The sequence below is a fragment of the Zonotrichia leucophrys genome, chromosome 2, assembly GCF_028769735.1.
Source record: "Zonotrichia leucophrys gambelii isolate GWCS_2022_RI chromosome 2, RI_Zleu_2.0, whole genome shotgun sequence".
In the NCBI taxonomy this organism is placed as follows: domain Eukaryota; kingdom Metazoa; phylum Chordata; class Aves; order Passeriformes; family Passerellidae; genus Zonotrichia; species Zonotrichia leucophrys.
The window spans coordinates 36,286,818-36,311,679 of NC_088171.1; the positions used below are offsets into that span (position 1 = coordinate 36,286,818).

A 24,862-nucleotide genomic window follows, 5' to 3' on the forward strand; every position below is an offset into this window, starting at 1 on the left:
TCATTCCATTGATTTTTTACAGCATAACCTACAGGAGACCAAATCCCAGTGAGGTAGTTTCAGGAATTTATTACTTATAGCAACATCCATGGTATATTGTAGCAATTAGCAGCGTGCAAGAATAGAATCTCTCTCCTCCAGAGCACCATGGTCATGACAATGCATCAACTATATGAGGACGTTACACACTTTTATAGGTACAATTAAAAGGATTGAGTGAGTTTGTTGAATATATTCTCCATGTGGGGCAATGCTTAATAGTAATCATTGTATAATGAATGTAGTATGCAAGTTATCTTGTGTGACCTGATTAGTCAGAAATAATGTTTCCACTCTTTGGAATGAGATTGTTATCAGTTCCAATAAAACCAAGCAAGACTACACTTGATGTGAACTTTGTGCTTCTAGCACAGTCAAATCTGTACATAAAACATTTGAGAGACAAACTGTGAGGAACTGAAATGGAGGTAAAGCAGACAGCTTCACAACTTGATGGCAACAGCAGGGAAGGTAGGAGATAACTCATTTTGGGAGACCCACTAGCAAAATTGCTTCTCCAATTGCTTCTCCAAGAAGCAAGAACTCCTGATTTTATCAGTACCCTAAAGCAGGCCAGTTTCAGCCTGATTTATTTGTCCCCTGTCTAAACAGATCTCTGTAAGGTATAGAACAAGTTCTTCTGTCAGGAATTTGTTAGACTGAAATATGCTTGACCTTGTGACTATTCACCACACATAGGTGCTGCCCTGCCAACCTCTGATCTCAGCTTATGCTTTACTTGGGGTCATCCCTATCCCTAAAGCTGGAACCCACCTCCTGCTGAGGCTGTGGTGGGCTCCCTCCCCCATGTCCCTCCCTGCACCTGGAGGCCCCACACTTCTTCTACCTGGACTGTGTTCCCTCCCATTTCCCTATTCTCTAATTCCAGAGAAATGTTTATTTCTGGGAAAAGGCATGTATTTCAAGGGCTGCTCCTTCCTCCTGTGAGGAGAGCCGGGTGATAGCAACACAGCAAAGCACTTATTCTGACTCCTCACATCTGCCTCTCTGCTTTTTGTTTGAGACCTTCTGCTGAGCTTCTAGGGAAATAGCTCATAATGAACTTGGTTCCTTCTAGGATTAAATATCTTTCCCAACATTGGTATGTGTTATTTTGATGCTGCGTCTCTGACTCTCGAGTACGAATGCAGAGGTCTCTGGGTCCAGGATCTGGCTGCCTTATCCCCTTCCTTCTTTCTCAGTCACTCCTGATCCATGGTGTTTTAACACCTTCTCATCTCAAAGGCTTTATCTAACATTAGTTTTTTCTCAGTTTCACAACTTTCATCCAGTACTGATGGTTTTTCATCCAGTCTATTCTCCTATCACCTCCACATATTTCTGGGACTGTCTCCCCAACCACAGTAGTCCAAACACAGATATCTAGGATACTGGGTGTTGCTTACACCGCTAAAATCAATGCCCTCCTTGTCCTTGATATAAAACATTCTTTACACACACCAATGAATGCTTCCAAGCCTCTTTACTTTGTTGCCATTTTATTCCTTGGTGTCTCCAGTCTTAGAAATCCCTGCCATGACCTCTGATGCTCTGTCTGCAGGCTAGACAGTCAACATCACAGCTTCTCTGCTGTATTTCCTCCTGCTGATTCTGTAACACCACTTATGTCCCCACATATGTTTTTTTGGGAAGGCCAGCTGCAATACTACTATCTAGAGCTCTTTCTTGCAAGCAGCAATGTATTATTTGAGTGCAATGGCCTCTGATATTTCAATGTCTTGGTAAATCAACAGTTCAACAGTTTCAAGAAAGAAAATTGAGTTCCACCATCACAAGTTCATTTTATGCAGGATCCCTTTTCTGCAGATTGCCACAATTCTCATGGTGTCAAGATAGTGAATCCCAAGATGTCACATTGTGCTTATCTATTTTCCCACCCTTGTCAATCTTTATCTTTTATCTCCCAAGGTCTCCTTCCTGACTGGCTTTTAACTATTGCCTTACAATTTTTGGCATCTGGCTGCTGGCAGGTGTTCATACACCACTGCTTTCCTGAGCCCAAATCCCACATTCATGTACTTTTTACTTTCATCCAATTCCTGATCATTTGCTGCTTGAAGGTGACACCAGAGTCAGATGGGCACCTTTCAAGGATTCAGGTCTTTAGTTTAGTCCCTTCTGGTCCTCCTGTCAATGTTAATAAACTCCCAAAGGAAGAGTCCCCTTTAAAGATATAACTGAATTAAAAACATACTTTCACAGGCATGTGCCACAAACAAGACTAAATTCTCTATCACATGACAACAGGGCACTAACATTTGTTCACTAAATACACAGGGAATTGAATAAATGCAGAAAACAGCCATTAAGAGCTGTCTTTGAGAAGGACTGTCCATCAGTCAGGAAATCCTTCTGCAGCACACTGCTGTGCCAATGCAAGTGTTTCAGGGAAGCATTTTTGTATGGTTTGCATTACGGCCAAAAGTCAGAAATGGGACGCTGAGCAAGCTGGATCTCCGCCTGATCACCTTATAGTATTTTAATTTTCTGTGTTCTAAGGCTGTATTTACAAGCGTTAAATACTTCCAGGAAGCTCTTGGATGTGCTAAGACAGCAAAGATGAAATTTCAAAGGTGTCTTTAATTTAAAAGCTGAAACAACAGAGCTGTTGATTACACATCAATAGCAACAAAACGGGAAGGACCAGAGAAGATTTAAAAAGAAAAACCTGTTAATTTTTGGTCATTGTAAGGTGGAAGGTCATGTGGGATCATTCACTAGAAGAAGTTTCTCTAGTTTTCATGTTCTGTTCTCTGATCTTGAGATCTGAAAATTTTGAGAGCTGCTGCTAGTTAAAAGCCTGAGCTGATACCAAAATAAATCACAGAAATTGCACTGGGAACTTACAGACTTAGCGACTGCCCCTTGCTTGTTTATAAGCCTGAGACAAATTCAGGAACCTGTTTACTGAACAAGCAAAGCTGTGGAGTTGAGCACCTCCTGTGTGCAAAGGAGCATTTTGTTCATTGTTAACTGACTGAGGCCTGACAGTGCTGAGACATCCCTTTGTAGGGAGGATCTGAAGAGACAATCTGTAAGTGCCTGACAGCCCAGCTTGCACAGCTTTGCCAGCTTAATTAACACATTTCTTCCTCTGGGGAGGAGGGAGCTTCTGAGCTGATGAAAAGAGCCCCACACTGTTTGTAAAGTCACCCAAGTGCCACCAGCTCAGAGACTTTACCAGAGGGCTAGCTAGAAGCACAGGCTGCAGCTTGCCTTTTTTCCCCAGTGAGTACCTTGGAGTGGAAAGCAAATCTGTTTCCTGACAAAGAATGACTCACACAGGCTGCTTGGCTTCCCTTGCTAGGTCGGTGATAGGGCATTTGACTGTGTCTTCCAGGGTACCTTTTGTATCCAAAATACCTGATATACATCTGTGATGTGGCTTTGCTCTTGCACCAAGTGTGTGCGAGAGCAAACACAGCAGGCTCAGGTGACTCATGGGTGTTGCTAGAGCCAACTAAAAGAAGCAAGCTGGACAAATATGTTCAGGTCTCAAGTTCATGTCATGCTATGACTGAGGCACAGCAGCTAAGGAGGGAAACTGGAACTCGACATTCCCAAACCTTGACCAGAGCAGTGGCATGTGCCTGAGCTGTGCCTGAGCTCCTAGCAGGGCACAGAGTAGCAGAGCTGCTGGTCAGAGCCTGGTTAGACCCCTCTGTCCCCCTGGTGCATGTCAGCTCTCCTGCCAAGAGCCCCCCAGTGCTGGGAAGGGAGCAAGCAACAGGTCTGGGGCTGCCCCACAGACTGGAACAAGGACTGCTGATGCTGCTTTCCTCAGTGCTGGTGCATGGCTCTGCTGTCAACTGTGGCTCTTGAATGAAAGTAATTGTAAAGAATTTGGGTCAGTTTGTTTTTCTGCACAGAGGATGCAGGTGTTCAGTGCTTTACCTAGGGGTAATACAAACAATCCCTGTATCCCTCTGTGACACAGCTTGTTCTGAACAAACTTGCTTTATCGCTTCGGTGTGCTCAAGGCTGTTGTTTTGTTTTTAATTGTTCTTATTTCAGTAGCACCTCAAAGGCCCCATCAAAAGCAGGGCATCATCTTCCTAGCAATACAGAATGTAAAACAGTGCCCTCCCCAAACAGGTGGTGATGTCAGTATGTTGTGGAGACTAAAGGGAGGATGCAATGGAGCAAAGGTGTGATGAAGCAAGGATCTTCCTCACAGGCATCCATCAGTTTAATGGCCAAGTGGAGACTGGAGGTCGGGTTTCCTGGCACTGTGGCATGCACCCACTTTTACAGTCACCCCAATCACCACATCTGCACATTTGGAATTAATGTGGAATTTGTCCTCTTGCCCACGGCAAACTGTGTCTGGGCAGGCTGCCTGAGAACTTCTTTTCTAAATACACCACATCAGCCCTTCTCACTGTCAGTCAGAATAATACCTCACAAACATTCATATAAGAGCTAGTCCAGCACAACCATCAAAGAGGAGGAGCAACTTAAAGCCAGGTCTGACTCCATAACTCTCCCCAGATAAACAAGCCCTGATTTATGACCCTTACAAATCCCAGGATTGAGTGAATAAAACTAAAAAGATGATGGGTATATGTTCAGAAGAATTTGTGATAACTCTGCAGTGAAAATTTCCTTCTACAAAAAATGGTGGGAGAAAAGAGGAAATGTGTGGTATAGACAACAACTATCTCTAGCAACCTCTCTGCCAACCTCTTAGGCAAAGTTTCAACCTCAAAGAGAAGAAGTGACAGACACTCAGAAAATACTCCCTATATTGTGATTTTTAAAGGAACTGCACAAAACACAGGGGTGAGGTACAGCATGACAGGATATCCAAGGTTACATTAGGAAATTAAATACTTTAACAGGAGGAACCACCATGTGAACTAGCAATTGCATCTCTATCAGGATGATGCTATTTATCTATCACCAGAAGCACACATGGTTGTTAGCAGACAAAAGAAAAAAATAAAAAGCCTCCAGCATGAGTTTGCTAATCATAATTAGGCATAATCAGATTGGACGATACTTTGTCAATTATTTTTATTTTGCTGTGTTATATTTTCTGGAAGGGACCAATTTACTAAAAGGGAAAGATTTTGCATAGAGAGATTTACATAAATAAATTTCCTATGCAACTTTGCTGAAAGAAACATTCATAGAAGGAAATGCTTCAGACGTTTCAAAATGAAAACATTTGCATGTGAAATTAACCTAAGCTTTGTGATGATTTATCCTGTTGCAAATTGTAAGGATCTTTGTTTTTCACTCTGCTTTGTTGCACAACACATTCTATACACTGATTATTGATAGAATTTTTTTGACTTGTGCAATGAAGTAGAAACTATATCAAGAATGGGGGTCAGGATAGTGCTGGGCATCAGAGGCCCACTGAAAGTATCACACAGGCTTAGAAACACAGACAGGTCACAGACTGCATGGGCTGAGAGCAATCCAAGCAGTAGAAATGTCCTAGAATTTCTCTTGGAAAGGGGCCAAAGGAGCCTCAAGGGCAGGTGAATTGACAGGGCTTAGGGGGAGAGGGGCAGCAGGGGAGCACAGTATGATACAGAGCTATTGCTAAGGAAATGGCTGATCCAGGAGAGGATGTGCTATAAGGAAATGTCAGCATGAATATTTCATATGTTGACCCTTTTTGTAGTTTTAACATCTTAAAAGACAGTGACTGCAATTGACGTTAGACTCTGGGAAGAGAATGCAATTCCTGTCCCAGGAGATTGACGTATATTACCCCAAAATGCAGCTCCAGGCTATGTTCTGCAAGGTGACATGCACTGCTACATGTATTCACTGAAGCAGCATCATCATTATCTCCCTGAACCTTAATTTCCCGTGGAATATCACCCCTGTGCTTTTTTCTTTCTAGCTAATGTTGCAGTTTCATATATAAGGGCTCTTGTGGAACAGAAAGGTATAATAAGACGCCGTGGATGCAGGTTGAGACCAGACGAGTTCAGACTGCAAATTAGCTGAGGCATTTTTGCTTATCACTGAAGGTAAGTAAACATTAACAAGGGCTGTAGTGGATTTTCCACAATTGGAAAGCTTAACATTATAATTGGTTGCTTTTCTAGCACCAAACACTGCTAATGATTTTTGCAGAGGAATTAAGAGAGGGGCATTCTTTGGTCTGTATTATGCACAAGACCAGACCAGTCCCTTCTGGCCTAAGTTGTTGATTACTCAAAAGCAAACTCTCATGCCCTCAATAAGAATAAATTTTTGAACTGAAAGCTAACTACAGATGCCTGAGGTTCTAGCAAAACCCTTTTACTGTGAAAGCTATTTCCCTGGCTCCAATGTGTATACAACACCATCCTGTGTATGGTACATGCATTGGAGCCCTTTAAATGATAAACCCTACGGTAGCTGCTGCAGCATCTAATGGACACATCTAGTGTGGGAGTGAAAACAATATGTGAAGAGGTTTATGCACTGACCCTAGTATTGCCTAGTATGGCTTCTTTTCCATGTTTTGACATCACAGTCCCTGCTGTCCTTACCCATGAAATCTTTCAAGCAGAGCTCCCATCTGCCTGCTCCCCAGGCTCCATGGAGGTGCCAGGACCTTGCATTTTTGGAGTGCAGGATTGGAGCTCTTGCTGCTCTCTGGGCTGTCTAAGCTGTCTCACTGTTGGAGAAGCCTTTCCATGAGGAACTGTTTCCAAGACTGTCCTTCTGCTCCACAGCAACAGCATTTCACTACCAGACATATTCCTTGTGCCACCCCTGTAGCACAGAAGTAGTGCAGAGAGGAACTAGCTGGCTGAGTGACCCCATGGACACACAGACACCATGGAAGCCAAAAGCCTTCATCAATCACCCCATTTGTCCAAGCAATCCAAGTCATGTAATTCATAAGCCAAAGGCTTGGAAACTGAGCTCTGCATGCACTGAGAGCACAGACCTCTCTTTGAAGGGGCTGGGCAAAGAGCATCTTCCTTCCAAAGGTGGCCTTGGAGAAGGGGATTTGCCAGGCAATCTGTGCCATGGAGATGTGCCTGTTGACCATGAGTGAGGTTATGTGTTCTTCTGACCCATGCAGCCACCCTGGGAGTTATGAGTGCAGAACAGAAACAGAGCACTAAAGCACTTGCAGCCTACTCCTGGTGCTGAAAATTAGGTACCTACTGAAGTGCTTTGCTGATCAAAGCCTTTGCACAGGACACTCCACCAAACAGTACAATGGCATTGTCTTGTGGCACTTCACACCAACCCCTACAGTCAGCTTCTCTCTGGGAGATGTAATAAGAGAATCAATAGGTATCAAGTAGAAGATGGAAGAATAAACCCCAAAATTGGCCTTTACTTTGTTTTAGTTCCATCAAAACATCTTTGTTGTGATCAAAGGGAAGTTGTTTGCTCCAAGTCAATTTAAATATTAATATAGACTAAAACACAGGATAAACCAAAACAAGGAAAACATTTTACAAATCTATAAACTAGACAGAACAAGCTGCCAGCTGGGAATAATGCTAAATGGTCCCTCTAAACTACTCTGTGGAATGTGAGTTTGATCAATTTAGTCCAAGCCACATTAGTATCATAAAAGCTGAGAGCAGTGTTTTCTCCCAAGGGTTTCCTTTGAGGGATATTCCTCTCAGAGCACAGTATCACAGAGACAATTAAGGATGATAACATTTTTTGCATACACCATGCAACTGATGAATCAACACTAATCAAGACATTCATAAAGATTTTTTAAACTGCACTTCCAAGTTCACAGTATAGTCACCAAGCTGACAGAAGCAGTAAAGACTAGTGAAAATTATTGTACCATGACCCTATGAACTTTTTTTGATAAGCAAATACTTTCCAGGAAGCTGATTGGGAAAAAAAATTAAAAGATGTTCTCATTAACAGTCTGTGCACTTACTCATGTGGAAGACAAGGTGGGTATGTTGTGAGTCTTTCTAGCACTGTTGGCACATTCTTACTCTTCCCTCTCAGATTAATGGGCATTAAGGTTCCCAGGTCTCAGTGATGGTTGCAAGCTCATTACAGGTGCTGCTTTGCTTGTATATCATTGCTGTTCCACAAGCCTATAATTTATTGCTTAGAAAGGATTTCTGGATATTTTCCCAGATGTAAAATCACAGAGGGTTGTATTTAGTGCTCCAGCTGCCGACAACCCTACCTGCATATATTCTCTCTCTCTCTCTCATACACACACATACTTGGCTTTGAACTCTGACATTTATTTTATGTCATAAATTCCTTCAATTAGGCAACACAGTGCATTAGTATAATTGTTAGTCCCAGCCTGCATTGTCTTTTGGAATAGCTAAGTAGAATTCTAGTGATGTTGTTGCAGTTCACATCATACATACAGTCTGCTAATAGGCATTTAAGGAGGTATTGGTGAAGCTCTTCCTATGGTAATGCTCTTACTTTATGGTTATTTATATTAAAAGGTGTCTAGTCTTTGTAAGGGAAAACTCAGCATACCTCTGTGCTTCCTGTACAATAACATGATGCAACCTTTCCTTCTGAAGTTATTATCTTGGCTTCTCTATATACTTTTTCAGCCATTATGAAAATTCAGGCAGGCCTTAAAACAAATTGAAAAGATTAATTCAAAGGTGCCCTTGAAAATTCAGGGGCATAAAATAGGAACAGAAAAAAACAGCATGATAAAAAGCAGTCCAGTTCTGGACTCATTTGTTTAAGTCAGACTTCTATGTCCTTTCAAACAGCAAGATGATCCAATGTTAACAAAAGTTCAGGAAAACCCATGGCATCACTCAGAAACATGCAGTTCAGAGAAGAGTGAAACTCCAATCCTTTTTCTAACTACACAGTTTGACTTTGCAGAGAGAATTTTTTCCCTTGTGAAATATGAGGGGCCATAGAAGGATCTGGGAATGCCAACAAGCACCACAGGATCATCACAAGGCTGTGCTTCCATCAATAACATTGCATGCCAGTCAGTCCAAAATGGTTTCCTTAAAGTAATATGCCAACTCCCAGGGCCAGAGCATCCTCACAACTCATGCATGATGGTAGGGACAAAGTGTCTACCAATCTTTTTGCTTTTTCAATAGGGAACCAAGAAATTGTTTTTCACAGAGTAAATGTTTTTACAGCAGCAGAGTCCTCATGTCTCCTGTCCCAACATATTGCTAGGAGAGCCTTAGAGCTCTGCAGGACTGCCTGTCTTCACTGTATTGATCCCTGCGGCAGCAAGCACAACAGGGAAACACTTTTAAATAAATAATCACACACTCTCAAGTCCATCAGTTATTGCTGAATCACAGCTTTCTGACCACTGAAATAATGTTTTGTCAAGTGTTTTCAGCAGTCTTTCCTACACAATCCAGTATTGTTTTGCATGGAAAGGGCAGTGGACTTGCTTGTTTAGAGCGACTTAATACAGACATGGAGTATTCACACCCAGGGCAATAATTAACATACTTCCAAGATGGCATGGAAAGAGGGAGGTGGGGGTGCTGTGAGGCTTTCCATGGCTCTGGGATAAAAGCTTTTGTCACACTTCACAGTACCATGCCATTTCCACAAGTTTACCCGTGGCGAATCATTTGTTTCTGGGGTGATTCATAGGCACGGCTGTTTCCCATCTTCCTGGGGGCTTTCTGCAGCATCAGGCTTCTCACAGCCCCAGCAAGACCCACACTTGAAGAGGGCTGTCACCAGCATCCAGGCTGGCCTTCCTTTCTGGCAAGAGGGGGTGATAAGGACAGCAGGCTGAACAATGGATGCTCCTCCACAAGCAGATTAGCCTGGCCCCGCAGAACATCATGTATCTTTTAAGGGATGCTGTCAGGGAGAGAACAGCGGGTCAAATCCTTGGTGGGAGCAAATTAGCCCGGCTGCGTCAGCTGCACTGCGGTTGGTGGAGCAGCGCCAGCTGATAGGAGCTGAGGATGTGACCCTGTCTATCTAGGAAAAGCAGTGTGTATCTGGGGCTTGAACAGTGCTGGGAAGGGATTACTGGGCTCCAAAGCAGCGTTAGCTTTTTGCTCACTTTTCACCACTTGTGCTGCTTCCCACACTGTCTGCTGGGTGCCGACAGGGCTGGGCAGCTCTGGCCTCTGCGAATGCATTTCTGGCTTTCGTGGGATTGCAAAAGAACTGCTGTAAGGAGGCTTTCTCACTAAGATTAGAAAACGCTGCAAAAGGTGCTCAAGCATACTGAATTTCTATTACAAGGAAGGCTGCATCCCACCCCTTCTCTCTGCAAGTGAAGGGAACCTGATACTGAGGAATAGCAGCAGCATTTGCCCTCTGTGCCACCTCAGCCCACTGGCACTCATTCACATCTCAAAGGATGTGAATCTGCTGCAGCTCTGCTGTAGGGGCAGCAGAGAGAGGAGGGGACAGACCCTCCCATCCCCCTGTAAGGCACAAACATGATGTTCTCTGCGGGAACATCAAGTGCATTTTGAGGACTGACAGAAATGTCACAGTGCATCACAAGTGCTTTCATCCCCTCACCAGAAATAAAACACATGTCAGGTCACAGAAGGCTGTTTTCACTCTTACCAACAGCGCCGGCTGTTGTCTGGCTGTGAAGGACCTCCCAGCCTCTCCAAAGGCATTTTTATGCCAAGGAAACAAGCATCAACCCAAATGATTCTATGATTTTATGAAAGTGTTTGCCTCTCTTTCCTTTTCACTGGTTTGGTTATTTTTTTGGTCACTCAAGCCTGCAATAAAAAGTCCAGCTCACTGGAGCCTGTTGGTCCAGATACAGCATAATTTGCTGAGGTTTTGATATCACTCAAACTAGGATTTATCTAGCTTTCATGGATTGTGGCTAAACTTTTTGAACAGTTTGTCCTTCAGGATTTCCCAGATGTCTCAGCTGACACTTTCTGGCATATATTTCAGGGGAAGAAAGATGTAAAGAAACCCTGTCAATCATCTTACTGGAATTTTTTTCTTTTTTGCTACACTGCTATAATAGTGTTGATAAATACTGAGAAAAATTGGCTTCAGCTCCACTTTTCTTTCTGTCTGCCAGGACATGTCCAGCTTCAGTTTGCTGGGTGATCTGCACACTTTGTTGGCAGGTGGCCTGTACAGTATTGTCCACAGTTTTGGCCTGCTCTTTTCACACTCATTTTCCATCCAGGATTTAGAGGGTTTCCTAGAAGTTATCTCTGATTCTCTGATGCTGTGCAGGCAGCACACTCACAATCATGTTTAATGGCAGGTTTTCAATTAACGCTCCTTTTTCTGTGATCCAGTTGCCAAAGGCTGTTTGTTTTATTAATTCTGGGGAAGATCTGCCCTGATCATTTGCCTGAATCTATTCAGTACCTAAACCATGAAATCAATTTCAATAGGCCTTAAGGGATGTGCATATAATCCATCCTATAGCCCTGAGTGTGTCTGATTCCCAAATGAGGTGAATCATGCTTGTTACTTTGTGGATAATATTTTGCTTGATAAAGTAGGCATCATGCATTTATGATTAAGAAAAGGAAAATGTCTTAAGTTTCTATGGGTTCAGTTAACACACAAACTGCTGAGTGCTGAAACAGACCCATGCTTTTGGCAGATCAGCTGGAGGCATCTGTATCACACTGATGCTGGTTTCTATCAGCCTTCTGACTCCAGACGTGTTTGAACCAAGAGGTATTTGAAGCTTTCCATCTTTCCAGGAGAACAAAGTGGCTTCTCTGGGTTGCCCCATACATAAACATTCAGGAGACAGCCCAAGAAACTGAGTACCTGACACCTCTAAACTCACTGAAGACCCTGCAGGATTGCTTACAGATGGAGAGGCTTGTTCCATTGTATTTGCCAAACATTTTTCTCTGAAGCATGCAAATGCTTGGGCCTTTAGTTTCTGGGATTAGTGACCATTTTGCTCCACTTGCAACACTGCCCAGCACAACCAAGTGTAGAAAGTTTACATACCAGTACTTGGACACTTCCCTAGATGCAATGGCATTCCCACAGAAAGGGCTACATTTCCTTTCTGCCTGGCTGCGAACTGCTGGAACTGCCCTTTAAGATACTTCAGCTCAGTAGGAGGTGGTGGCAAATTAAGATCACACATATTAGACATCACAGCTGAGAGAGCTTAGTCAGAGGAAGGCACACACCTGTCATGTTAATTATTTTCCTGTTATAGTAACTATTTTCCTGCTATATCTGTAGTCTTTGTGTCTGCAGGCTCTCCTGGGTTCCATACAGATCCAGCAGTTCCCACATTTCCTCTTCACATGTAACATATCTCTTTGTGTAGCCAGGACTCTGGTCACTGTAAGAAGGCAGGATAACAAATGTGAGGGTTTTTTATCAGTAGCTTTTGCAGCAATCAGTCACAGTTTTCTAAAAAGTGCCTCAAGTGAGAATCAGTCCTGCTATTAGTAATTTGATTTCAAGGTGAGCTCATGGTCATGGCAAGTTCCCAGCACAGTAATTACTTGGGGTGCTTAAGAGCAATGAAAACTCCTGGAGAATTTGATAGAGTACTAATTATATCAGAAAGGTTTTTAATGATTACTTTCTATATAAAGATGGAGGAACAAAATAAGGCACATATTCTGCATATATCCTGAGTGTTGGCAAATAAATTTTCCTTGCATGAGGGGCCTCATGGTTGCTCTAACAAGAAATTTCTCAGCACTCACAGGAGCTCTGGCTTACTCAGAGTCAAAAAACAACTGCACCTCTGTTTAGCACTACTCAAATTCCATACCTCTCCATACCATGTGCTTTTATATAAAAATATCCTCTGGAATCTATGAAGTTTAACACATTATTGCATTATAAACACACATTATTTATAAATTAATTCACTTATGAGTTTGACATTTCATAAAGTATAATTTCTGGAAAGATGAACACTTTTGAGAGAATCTTCTTTGAGGAGAAGTGTAAATAGTCATATGTTGATACTACAATACTGAGCCTTTCATTAAAGTAGAATTAGCTGGAATCCAAACACACTGGGTCTGAATTTGCTCTTCTCTTCAAAAGGAGAAGGAAGCTATCCCTTGCACAGGAAATAATACAATGTCCAGTTCCTAAGCCTCTTTTTATAGTTAATTGACTTTTTCCCTGGCCTGAGGACATTTGGTGATGAATGATAATCTAAGTACTACAGATCTTCATTCCTAAAAAAAACCCTCCTAACTTTGATGTACTTACTGGGTTTGGGTTTTTATCATGGTACTTGGTAAACACTTAGACTGGAGAGGTCAACACTTGGTCTTTGGTAACTGGGCACCTCAGCCAGTGTGAGGTGCCTCATCTGCACAAAAGCTGAGCTCTCTCCTGCTGCCAAAGGAAACTGCAGCAGCTCCATTTACTTCAAAAGGAGTTGGAAATATGGAGCATCTACTGGAAGACCAGGCTGCTCATATCCAATGCATATATGTGGAAAATTTGGAAATTTTGGCCAGAGTGTCTGACTCTTTTTTTTTGTCATCTGCACCTGATCTCATGCAACTGGTGAGACTGTGCCATAAGGGAGAGGAGTCTTTGCACAAACTGACACACCATGAGAGGAAAATCCTGCATTCCACCACTCTCAGTGAACCATCTTAATACCATCTATGGGATTTTTTGAACTACAGATGATCTGCATTTTTAAGAGTTCCTTCTTCCCAGGACACAGTGTTTGAAGCACTGCCCGTAGCAGCACTTGCTTGTGCCCTGCTGTAGTGCAGTACACTGACATGTCCCTTGGTTTCCACAGCAATTTCGTGTGTATACACAATTCTGTCCCACAGTCTTTTTAGAAAACTTATTGATGGCAGTTCTAGCACCCTCCAAAGTGAAGGGAGTGACATGAGCTGCATGTCACAACCACATGAAGCCTGTTCCCTACAAAGCAGAGAGGTCTGGCAAGTAGCACAGAGCAAGGAACAAGGAACACTTTCAGGCATTGGGAATGAAGGCCAGTAGATTTGACATTATCCAGATAGTTTACTGAGGTAAAATAGATTGCTCTTCCTTAGTTTAAGACACTGTGATGTTATTCAGTGCTTAAGCACCACATCTGTTGTCTCTACTTTCCTCACCTTTAATTATCCTCCCTAAAAACTACAGCATTGAAGGCTACTCTCTTTTGCCAATAAGTAAATCTAACATCCATTTAAATAAGGCAGATGCATTCTTACCTAAGAAACTAAGAACGAAAAGTCTCCAGCATCATCCTAGATGAAACCAACCTGTTTAGCATGCTAGTCTGCATTATTAGCTTCAGCAGCTTTCAGAAGTGATAACACCAAATTCCCACAAAAATAAAATACTGGCTGTCATTTCTTAGTGACTGGTTTTTCTGATTTAGGAACTAGATTGTGTAGAACAGATGGGGCCAAATTTTGCTCTCATTTGCATCAGCATAAGTCAATTTATTTAAATGACAGCAGTTCCTAGCACAGTTACAAGAGACATCTCTTTTTGGAGCTCCTGGAACATCATAGCTCAACAGCAAAAAAAGCAAAGGAACACTTTCAAAAATCTTTGGTTAAACAACCAGTAAAATGAGATTATTTAGGAAGTATGTAGTGCTGTCACTTAAAACATGTTATCACCAGCACTCTGTGAAGATGGAATAATATAAAAATACAGGGAAATACAGTAAAAAATGCAGAGGGTAGTGCACAGAAGGGCACCAGGAAAAAAGAATGAAGCCTGAAGCCACCAAACAGAAGCAGAAATATCACAGAGTGCAGACAAGGAAGACTTCTTGCTCAACTTGAATATATGTTCTAGTTTTATGTAGAGAACAGTTTCTTTTACCTCCTTTACATGAACATAGATGTTCTACCAATGTTATGTGTGTGTATAAATATATATGGGAAATTAGTAACACATCTTAAAAATGTATATGGGGTTTAAATAGAAATATTGCTTGGGGACTACGACATGAAACCAATCTATTTATTCTGTCATGTTTATGTGGCTGATCTCCTGAACACAACCTGCACACAGCTGAACAGATGCATTTTCTTCATGTTCATGTTTGCTGTTGGCTGTTTCAGTTTGTCTGTTTCTAAGGACAGGGTATCTGAGGAAATCAAAAGCAGAGGGTCAGAGGAGGAACACAATGGATTTTAGAGGCTTGGCACAGGAAAGCTGGGGAAATCTGCTTGATTAAGGATATCTACTGCTCTGAACTAAAAAACACACATTTCATGCCCACATGTCCATCACATGGCTGCAGTGTAGCCGACCTCAGCCGGACAGGGCTCCCAGAGTGCGTAACACTGACCCACACCCCTCAGAAGGGACTTATCTAGGGCATGTATGGTAAGTAGTTTCCTGGGATGCAAACCTGAATCACTGAAAAAAAGCACCCAGTTGCAGTGAAAATACAGGAAATTTCTCATTCTATCCCTTGGAGCAGACCTGAGCCTCCCAGTATGGAAAGCTCTCACACATTGCAGGATGGCCAACACCATGGCCTGGCTGGTGGCTCATGGGGGCAGCAGCATGGGACTCACAGGACCACATCAAGGCAGTGCTGGTGGGAACTGCATGTCCCTGCAGCAAGGTGGGAAGGATTAACCATCCTGAACAGGAGAAGCCTTCTCCATTTCCAGCAGAATAAAACTATTTGGAGAAACTGTTTCTGGGAAGAATACACTTCTGTCCAGGCAATATTCTGTGTGTACTGGATTTCACCCACAATTTACCAGACTCAGGCAGGTATCATAGTTCAGTCCTGTCAGTGCTGTCAACATCTGCCTCACCTCCAGCCAAAACCCCTTATTCCCTGCCCTCACCTGTCCTGTTAAAAAGGTGGTTCCCATTGGGGACCTGCCTCACCAGCACAGCCCTGTCACTGCCATGTCCCCCTCCACCCAGCTCAAGTTGATAATCAGATGGCCTGGTTCAGAGGGTGTGGGATGGGATTCAGTGGAAACAAGCTTCCCCTATTACTCTTGGTTCCCCTTTGCCAGCCACAGAGGTTTTGAGTTATTCCTGTCTATTGCACCAAAGCGCAGATTATTAGCGGATGTGTCAGCCTGTAATTTGTTTCACAATGTGAGCCCACATGCCTGAGTGGTTCTGTTCCCCTTTCTTTCAGCAAAGCCAGTGCATCCTTTAATTCAATTACAGCCCTTTATAGCTGGCTTCCTTGCAGATCCCCAGCAAACCATCCTCTTTGCTTTGCAGATGATAAGGGTACTAGCACCCTGGATTCTTGAACTCAGTTTTTATGCAAGCTACAAAAATAAGAGGACTGTGTTTTTTCAATCAACACACCCTGAGCCTCTGAGACGAAGAGCTCTTGTCCTGCTCCAGAAAGCCCCATTTGCTTTAGAGGAAAGAAATGCTCCTCAGTGTGTGCTCAGCACTTGTGAGACCCCACAATTAAGTCATTTCCTGAAGACCACTAAGTGAATCAGAAACAGTGCCAAGAACTTAATACAGCTTCCTGAATCCGTCCCCTGCTAACCATGAGAACAAAACCATGCTCTGTTTACACAGAAATTAAATGTCACTGAAGTTTTACTATTGCACGATTGCATTCCATTTGTAATTAATTTTTCTCTCAGCTCCCTTTTCCACACTTTTCATCTGGAGCATTAATTTCCCTGTTGAAGCTGCATGTTTTCTAGAGGTCCCAATGGGAGAATTGCAGCTGCTGGCCAGATCTGGGCCCTGAGGGGCTTTGTGTGCCAGCATCCCCCTCTCCTCCAAAGGAGACATCACCTTCTCCAGTCTCTTCTGTTTTTCTCCCAGCCCCTGCACTGGATTTGTCTGGGGTCTACTTCAGGAGGGAATAGGCTGAAAAGGAAAGAGGACACCCTTCTCCTCACCTCTCTTTGAAATAAAGGTCTCCTAAAGACAGCGTCCACAGCCAAGACTAGGGGCTGCTCCAAGGCAAAGTCTTTTCTCCTCTGTCAAAACAAGGGAAGAGAGACATTCTACAACCCAGTGTCTTCCCTTTGCAGAACCTGCTTCCTGGAAAAGGGCTAAGATTCAGGGTTGGGGAAGATTCAACATCTTGCAGTTGTGAGATGCAAAGCTGTATTTCGTGTCAGGTACAAACAGGAGATGTGCGTATTTGTGAATGTGAAATGTGTGGACCCCAACAATGGGAGAGCTATGAATTCTAATAATAACTGAGGAAAATAAAGCATAGAAAAAGGCCTTTGAACCTATCTTTTGTTTGCAATTAACCCTAGTTGATTTAGGAGCATTGGAATTAAGGTGTTAAAGATGTTGCTTTTTGCTTGCATTTAATCCATAAAAAGCTCTGCAATAATAACCTTTTGAAGTATAATTTTAGAATATTACTTGTATCCTTGAAACTATAGCTTTGGAATATATATAAAGGAAATATGCTTATCTCACACCTTATTGAAGCAGAGAAAGGCAGCTTGAGAAAGGAAGATGAACATCACCTCAAGGGTTTATGGTTTCGACCAAAGGGAAGCTGGACATCACTGTTATGAGATTTATAGTCTCTGCAATTAAAAGGTGGACACACATCTGGGGAGCTGGACCTCACCAGATGGGAGTCGTCTTTCTTCTTTCGGAAACTGGACCGTCACCATCTGGGGATACTCCTTTGAGATACATCCTGAGAAATTAAAATCACAATAGTGTATAGAATTGTGATGTAATAATTTGGAATAAAAATTGCTGATGAGTAAAAGATTGGAAATAGAAACTGCTGAAAAAAACTGACGAGTACCCCTATAAATACCTGTGACCATCAACTATAGGTGTGCAGTTGGAGGGAAAACTTCCCCCACTGTACCCAGCGCTGTATTGCTCATACTTTACCATATTAAATATTGAATTGATTGCTGCTTGAATATTGGCCTAGTCAAGCTTCTTATTCATAACACAGTCCAGAAATTGAACTAGAATGACTTCAGCTATAGTGGTCTAGACCCAAGCAACACAAGGGAATACTGCTGAGCTGCTGTTTATGTCATTTCCACCCCCATCTCTCCAGCATATGGCCTTTTCCTCTCCTATTTGTTATCAGAACTGATACTGGCTATATCAGACTCTCAGAGGGGCTTTTCCTGCCTCTGTACTATTTATCTTTTCCCACCTATGGTTGCTCATCCAGTACTGCAAGATCCCTGCTTTTGAAACCACACAAGTTTTTGCGCTCCCATCCAACTGAAAATGAATCTACATCCCATCTGCTGGCATTTGTTCCACACACTGCTGTGCTGAGACTCCTTTGTCACTCATGGCACCACTATAACCCCCTTGGGCTTGTTGTCTCTTCCAAGGGAACACAAGCCCCAGCAGTACTGGTCCCCAAACACACAGTGTTGGCTGGGGGTGGGAGTTTGCTCAGTCTCAGTCTGTGCAGCTCATGTTTTTTACCTAGTCTGTCAGAGATTCACATCATTTTCTGCCTCGGGTCTGCTGCCAGGTCTCAGAGAACTGCCCGCTTCTGTAAGCTTCACCACAGCTGGGGACTTTCCTCTCAGGCTATGTTTTGATAATCTTGTCAAGGGTTTAGCCTTTACAGAGTGTTTTCTGTATAAACTCATCCTAGTTTCCTACCAAGAGTTCAACATTTCCCCAGAATGACTATGTTGGCTCATTGGGCCAATCACTTACTTGTCTGTGCTCTCACCATCCTTTTTGTTTGCCACTCACAAATATATTGTTCATGTTTCATGGGCTGCCAGCGCCACTCAATTGTCCATAATGCAGTTTCATATCTAGCTGCATTCTCTTAAATTAAGTGGAAAGTTTCACAATCATCAAATGCTTTAGAGAAAACAATTATCAGAAATTAGACTAGTTTTACTTAACTATCTTTATTTTGGAACTCGTTGCTTGCAGTTAGAGAATTGAGTCACTGTTAAAACTCTCCCCAGTAGATCTTAATATCCCAGAGAATTTTAGCCCTGGGAGGCAGAAAGCTTTCACACTTCTTTTCGGCGAATATTCTCACTTTCTTTTAATCCTGGTTCCCTGTATTGCTCAGCAATTACTCCAAACTCTGAATTCTGTGCTCCTGGGCTGCTTCCCTCCCAGTCCTAGTTATAATCAGATGCAGCCTTGAGCCTGGCCCAAGGGAAATCTCCTCACTGTTTGGGCATCAGCTCTGACTGACTCTTGCACAGACCTCTCGGGAGTGCCGACCCCTCACAAAGGCAAGCCCACAAAAAACTCCTTGAAAAGAAGAGATTAACACTGTTATCAGTCTCAAGGAAGGAACATGGGACCTTTCACACAGATTAAATACAGAACAAGGAGTAGAAATTAGTAGATTCTGTACAAACAGTGATTTTCTGCTCTCACAAGATGGGAGGGGGGAGTAATTTCCATGGCAGTTATGTCAGTATTCACAATGTCATCTCTATTTCAAAGAGATCTTCCTAGGTGTCAAGAAATGCATTGATAAGATAAAATTCAAAGCCAAATCCATAGATTCTCCCCTCCTCCCCCAAGAAAATAAAAAAATAGTACACACTGTACACCAATCTGTTTCTTGGAAAACTGGCATATTGCAACACCCAGGGTTGGCTCAGATGCTTCCATAGCAGCCAGACTCTTGCAAACTCGAGCAGTGATTGCTGAGGATAGCACCAGGCTTTTCTCCATGGCAATGCAGACCACTTCTGCTCAGCCATCTGTCTTATCCATCACCTTTTAAATTTCACTGCTGTCCTTGTCCATGGAATTCTGACATTTCATATGCAAGCGTGCCGCATACAAATCCCCAGTGCAGGATTTCTCTGTAAAACTCCAGGTGCTGTTCAGAGATTTTATTTAAATGAAGTAATACGTGTATTATCATCACAGTGAAGATTATAAGAACTTGCTTTTTTCCCCTTTTTTTCACACTGACTAAGCCAGTTCAATTTTATTTAAGGTTACTTAAGAGATAAAAAATGACAGGCTTGCTTACTGAAATGTATTCTGTTTTTCTTATAGGCACCACTCAGGCTGTTAATTCTGCTCCTGGATGCCAAGGAGTTACATAATAATGATAATTACCTTGCATTTCTATGGTATTTTCATGTCATGAATGTGTTCTGTGAGCTGAACATGGAAATAAATGGAAATGCCACCATTCCTAGGGATTTTACAGCCACTGTGAGTGCTAGATAGATAATAAGGAATGATAACCTATCTAAATGAAATCCTTTGGGCAGGCTTGTTTGGAATGCAGGCAGCTACAGAACTGCTATTTTCACATGAAAATTTTGGGATTTACTTAAAGCTTCTGCTTTTGAAATCGTGGGATTACAAAGATTTTACTGGTAATATCTCTCTTTTGATCTGCCATTAAGAAAAGCTTGAATATGGGAAACTCAGAAACTCAAAAACAAATGGAGGCAACCCCTGCTATATTCAGTGTGAGGCAGTGTTATGATGTGAGAAGGAAGGGGAAGTTGCACCCCTGTTTCCAGTACATGCAGTCAGCAGGCACAGTTTTTGACATGCAGACTGCAAAATGTCACCAAGACAAGATGCAGCCTATGTTAATTAATAGAGGTCTGGCAATCTCTACTCACAGGGCTTCCAGCAATCTGTATTTTCAAACAACAGATCTGACTCTGATCTTTGCTCTGAGTAACAAATCATGGAACACCTGAAACCTGGGAGTGTAAAATCATCGCTCCATTCCTTTCAGCCTGTGGACATATTGTTAAGAATTCTTTGCTCTTACAGACTGTTCACACTAAACTTCTCTTCTGCTAAACATATTAGAGATTCCTTCTGGGCCCTCAGGAAGTAAAATGTTCCCTAGATCTGCCTTAGCAGGGGTATTTTGATGTCAGACGGTATGGGAAAATTCATCAAAATCTATCAAAGATGTGAAATTGTGGAGGATTCATTTATAGAATCATAGAATTGTCTAAGTTGAAAAAGACCTTTAAGATCATGGTCAAGTCCAGTTGTTATCCCAGCAGTGCCAAGTCCACCACAAACCCACTTCTCTATGTGCTACATCTACACATAAATGTGGTTAAAGTTTAACCACATTAAACTCCCATAGGGATGCTCCTACCTAAACTAATTCATTTGACCAAGTTCACTTTCTTTCTGAAAGATTTGAATGGGGTCACAGTGCAGCCACTTTGGTTTAGAATGGGATTAGAGAAGGCTCAAATCAGCTTCTTCCTCTCTGAAGCATGGCCCTCAGTGTAATCATTCACAACAGATATCCATGTTCTTCCACAGCTCTTCCTGCCATTTCAGTACATTTTTTCCCCCTCCATTCTGGAAAAGATGGTGAATGGAGCAGGTGGCCACAAAAGGTACAGCACTGGGACACAGAGCACTGACATCTCGCCTGCCTGCACGTCGCTCTCTGACTCAGCAGAGGAGGAGGAGACCTTTCAGTTCCCAGCATTTATTTGTTCACTGCTGGAACATCCTGCATTTCAGAGGGGAATGTCAGACTGCTCAGGCCTTTTGCAACCTTTACAGGTGGGCAGAGTCCAAATGCCATCACATCTTTTACAGCTCTCCCGAAGGGGTTTAACCCAGAGAATGTCTCAACCTTTTACATCTGAGCCCCTTCGAGTTAATTGGCATCACCCCTGACAAAACAGGACAAAGTGAAAGGAAGCCAGGAATTGCAGAAATGCTGACCCATTGTGCAGAACTTGCAAATGCTAATCAGGCTTTAGAAAAATGCAGTAAGTTATGGCTGATCCAGTAAAAAGAGAGGAAAAAAAAAGAAGATATCAAGAAATGTCTGTCTTCTCTCCAAACCGTATGTTTTGTTTACACATATGAGGGCCACTGAGAAAAACAGGTGGAGATTTTGCTCGTTTCTTTTCTTTTTTACTTAGAGGATGACTTGGCAGCAGGGTTTGATTTGAAGAAAGAAATCCAAGTCAATACAATCTAGATGATTAATTCTATTATCAGCAATGATTACTTAAACTGGCAGGCTTAAAAATTCTGAGGGTGTCACTTTATCACTTATAATTATCTAATGTTGTAGGGCCTTTTCCTTTACTCTGCTTGCCACTTGAATCAAACTGGAATCCAAAATTTCAAATCTAAAGCATTTGAAAGGAATTTTTAGGGGGAAAGAAAAGAAGAGATGCATCTGGTTTGGGTTTGTTTTGTTTTGTTTTTATTTTTTTTTTTTTGCAGTCCAATCAAACCCATAAAGGCCCTACTCTGAGATTCCCATTTAAAAGGAACTGACATCCTGAGAAAGCAAGATGGGTTAATGTTAATATTTTAAATCTGAACTTGAAACACAGCCTTCCTTTGACCTTGACTCAAAACATTTAAAGCTCCTTTGCCTCAGCCCATTGCCATGCACTGCACATTTAGCCAGTATCTCTCCTGGCACAAATTCTGGTTCTGTGTCCCATTTATTTTGCTTTTCCAGCGAATCATCTTTCTTCTTCCCTATCTATAAAAAAGGTCAGAAATGAGAATTCCAGTGCATAGGAAATCAGCATTACTTCCTTTTGCATTTGCAGCCAGCTGCCAAGCACAATAAACACATCCAGCGTCAGCTCGGCTCCCTTCCCCTCCACGCCTCTCCCACACCTGCCCAAAGAAATAAGGAAAACAGCTAAAGGGAAAATATTTTAGAGTTTGGGGGAGGATTCCCGGCTGGGAGCGTGTTGTTTCCGCGCTGAACAGCAGAGGGGAGCAGCAGAACGGCGTCTGTCCGGCTGCACCGGGGCTGCCAGGACCGGCTCCGGGGCCGGCCCCGGCACCACCGGCTCCCCACCACTGGGGAGACCCTAAATCCTCTCATGCATCAAGATGTAGCATTAAATATGTCTCCTAAAGGGCTGTGAGGTGAATGATCTTTGGCAATGAGCACGTCTTCAAGAAGGGGCTGTAGGTTTTTCCCACTCTAAACTCTGTGTGTTACACCCTCAGAGGTCCAGACCCGCTTAGATGGCTAGAACCTAACTCTCATTATTTTGGAGTGGTGCCCCAGCCCTCTGAAAATGCATCAGCTGGTATTTCCCTCGGATAAATATGTATGAGCAAATGACACAGCCAACTACCTTCAACCAAATCCAAGCTGGCATATAAGAGACCCTGGAAATAACTTCAGATTGAGAAAAATATACAGTATTGTTGTAGTTTTGTATAGGAAATGTGGGGCTGACCTACAAAAGAGAGCAGAAGCCACTGGCTCATATTGGGGTTGGGAGCCAGGCATGCAAGGTATTAGGAAGCACTCAGCCTGGGAAAAACTCATGATAAGGGCTTAAATTAATGAAACAAAGGATGAGGAGGCCTTTTAAGAAAGCTGAAGATTGCAAATATCAGCCTCCTCCTGGATTATATGCAAATCCTAGAAAAGAAGTTGCCTTGAAAGTCACCTGGTCTTCATATGGGCCAACACACAGATCTTTTAGCAACCTGCTGAATAGCCTTGGCATGGTACCAAGCTGTGTATGATTTGTAAGGAGATAGTCTGGGAAGTGTAATAAGAGCCTTGCAGGTTACCTCAGGAGTGGGGCTCGCTATAGCAAATGCAGAGTTTGCCACAGGATCCCATCACTGCACATTGTGGTACAGCCAGATTTGCAACACAACACGTGCCTGGATGTTTGGGGCATCATGAACACGGAGAACACGGTGCCAGCACCGTCCTGGAGTGGCACATCAAAGAAGTGGGCTCCTTCAGACACAAGTACTGAGCAGGGATACAGGTGGTGTGCGCCCTGACTTCTTCTGGGAAAGAAGTCAAAGACCCTGCAGGTGTAATAGCAGATGTAATATCATAGAAACCCCTAAAATGAAAGCCTAATTTTAGGCAGAACTGAAAGCAAAGGAACTCTGGTGAATGGCTTTTCCTGGAACAGGAAAGAAACCCAGGATCTCAGGGTTGCCCTTCTGAAGTTAAGCCATGCTCCTTAAGGCATGGAAAATTTGGAGGCCTAGGGAGCTTGTTGGATGACAGGAGCTGAAAAGGCTGTTTTGAGTTTCACAGCAAGGCACAATCCATTAGCTGAACTGCTGCTAGGGATACACAAGGAGATGTGAGGGCCAAGTCACAAGCATTGGATCACATATTCCAAACAACTGTTGCACACTTGCATGTGTTTGTGCATCTGCACACATGCATATGTTGTGTATGTAGCTCAACCAGGAGCTGAGATGATCACCATCCTCAAAGTTTGAGAAGCCTTTGGGGTACGAAACTGTACAAGTTCTCATCTCTGTGGTGAGTCTGTGAATTCAAATGCAGAAGTTACTTGGAGGGTCATCTTAACCAAAATGACCCTTTAGTGCTTTAACTCACTCAAATATGCCCTTCTGGCAACAATAGCACAACACTTTACAAAAAAAAAATTAGGCAGATTAAAAAACTCCAAACAAATAAGCAACAGACCAACTGCACTGATCTTCATTTTCTTACCAAACTGTGAGATAATTCGTATGACTGAAGTCCCTACACCAAAACTCCAGCCTGATTTCATTCATTCAAGGCTTCCCATATTTCCCCTGCAGTCTTGCTGGCCTGGCTTCCCACACAATGACAATATTAATGTTGACCAAAAACTTTCCGTGCACGATTTCAAAACACACTTGTGGGCTTTGGAAGAAACAAATGTGTCTTGCAAGAGTGAAGTGTCATGTCAGCAAACACTAAAAGAACCAGACCTGCTGACTAACAGCAGCTATGAAATAAGGGCAGTGCAAGGCACCTGAGCACTAAGAGTATTGCCTTTGTTGTGGATAGGCAGAGCCAAAGCAGATTGCATCAACTAGAAAAACTGAACAGAGCAAAGACATTATACATTGTTAATTAATGAAATTAATTTTTCTGCCTATTTTTCCCCACAGTAATTATCAGAATTAATTCATGTCATAAGGAATAATGTATAGGAGCTGCAAGGTGACATGGTCAGGTGTAGGAAGAGGGAAGGAAGAAGAGGAAACACTGATG

At 42.7% G+C, this 24,862-nt stretch overlaps 1 long non-coding RNA gene across 2 annotated transcripts in view; it reads right to left on the reverse strand.

Moving 5' to 3' along the window:
• LOC135443849 (uncharacterized) overlaps positions 1–24,862 on the reverse strand; it is a 112,845-nt gene that overhangs the window by 16,692 nt on the left and 71,291 nt on the right. Inside the window, exon 4 of one of the 2 annotated variants that reach the window (XR_010439125.1) lies at positions 12,167–12,286. The exons of the other annotated variant lie outside the window; for it this stretch is intronic. This is a non-coding gene — a long non-coding RNA (uncharacterized LOC135443849). Of the gene's footprint in view, positions 1–12,166; positions 12,287–24,862 lie in introns of those variants that run through there. 2 annotated transcript variants of the gene reach the window in all.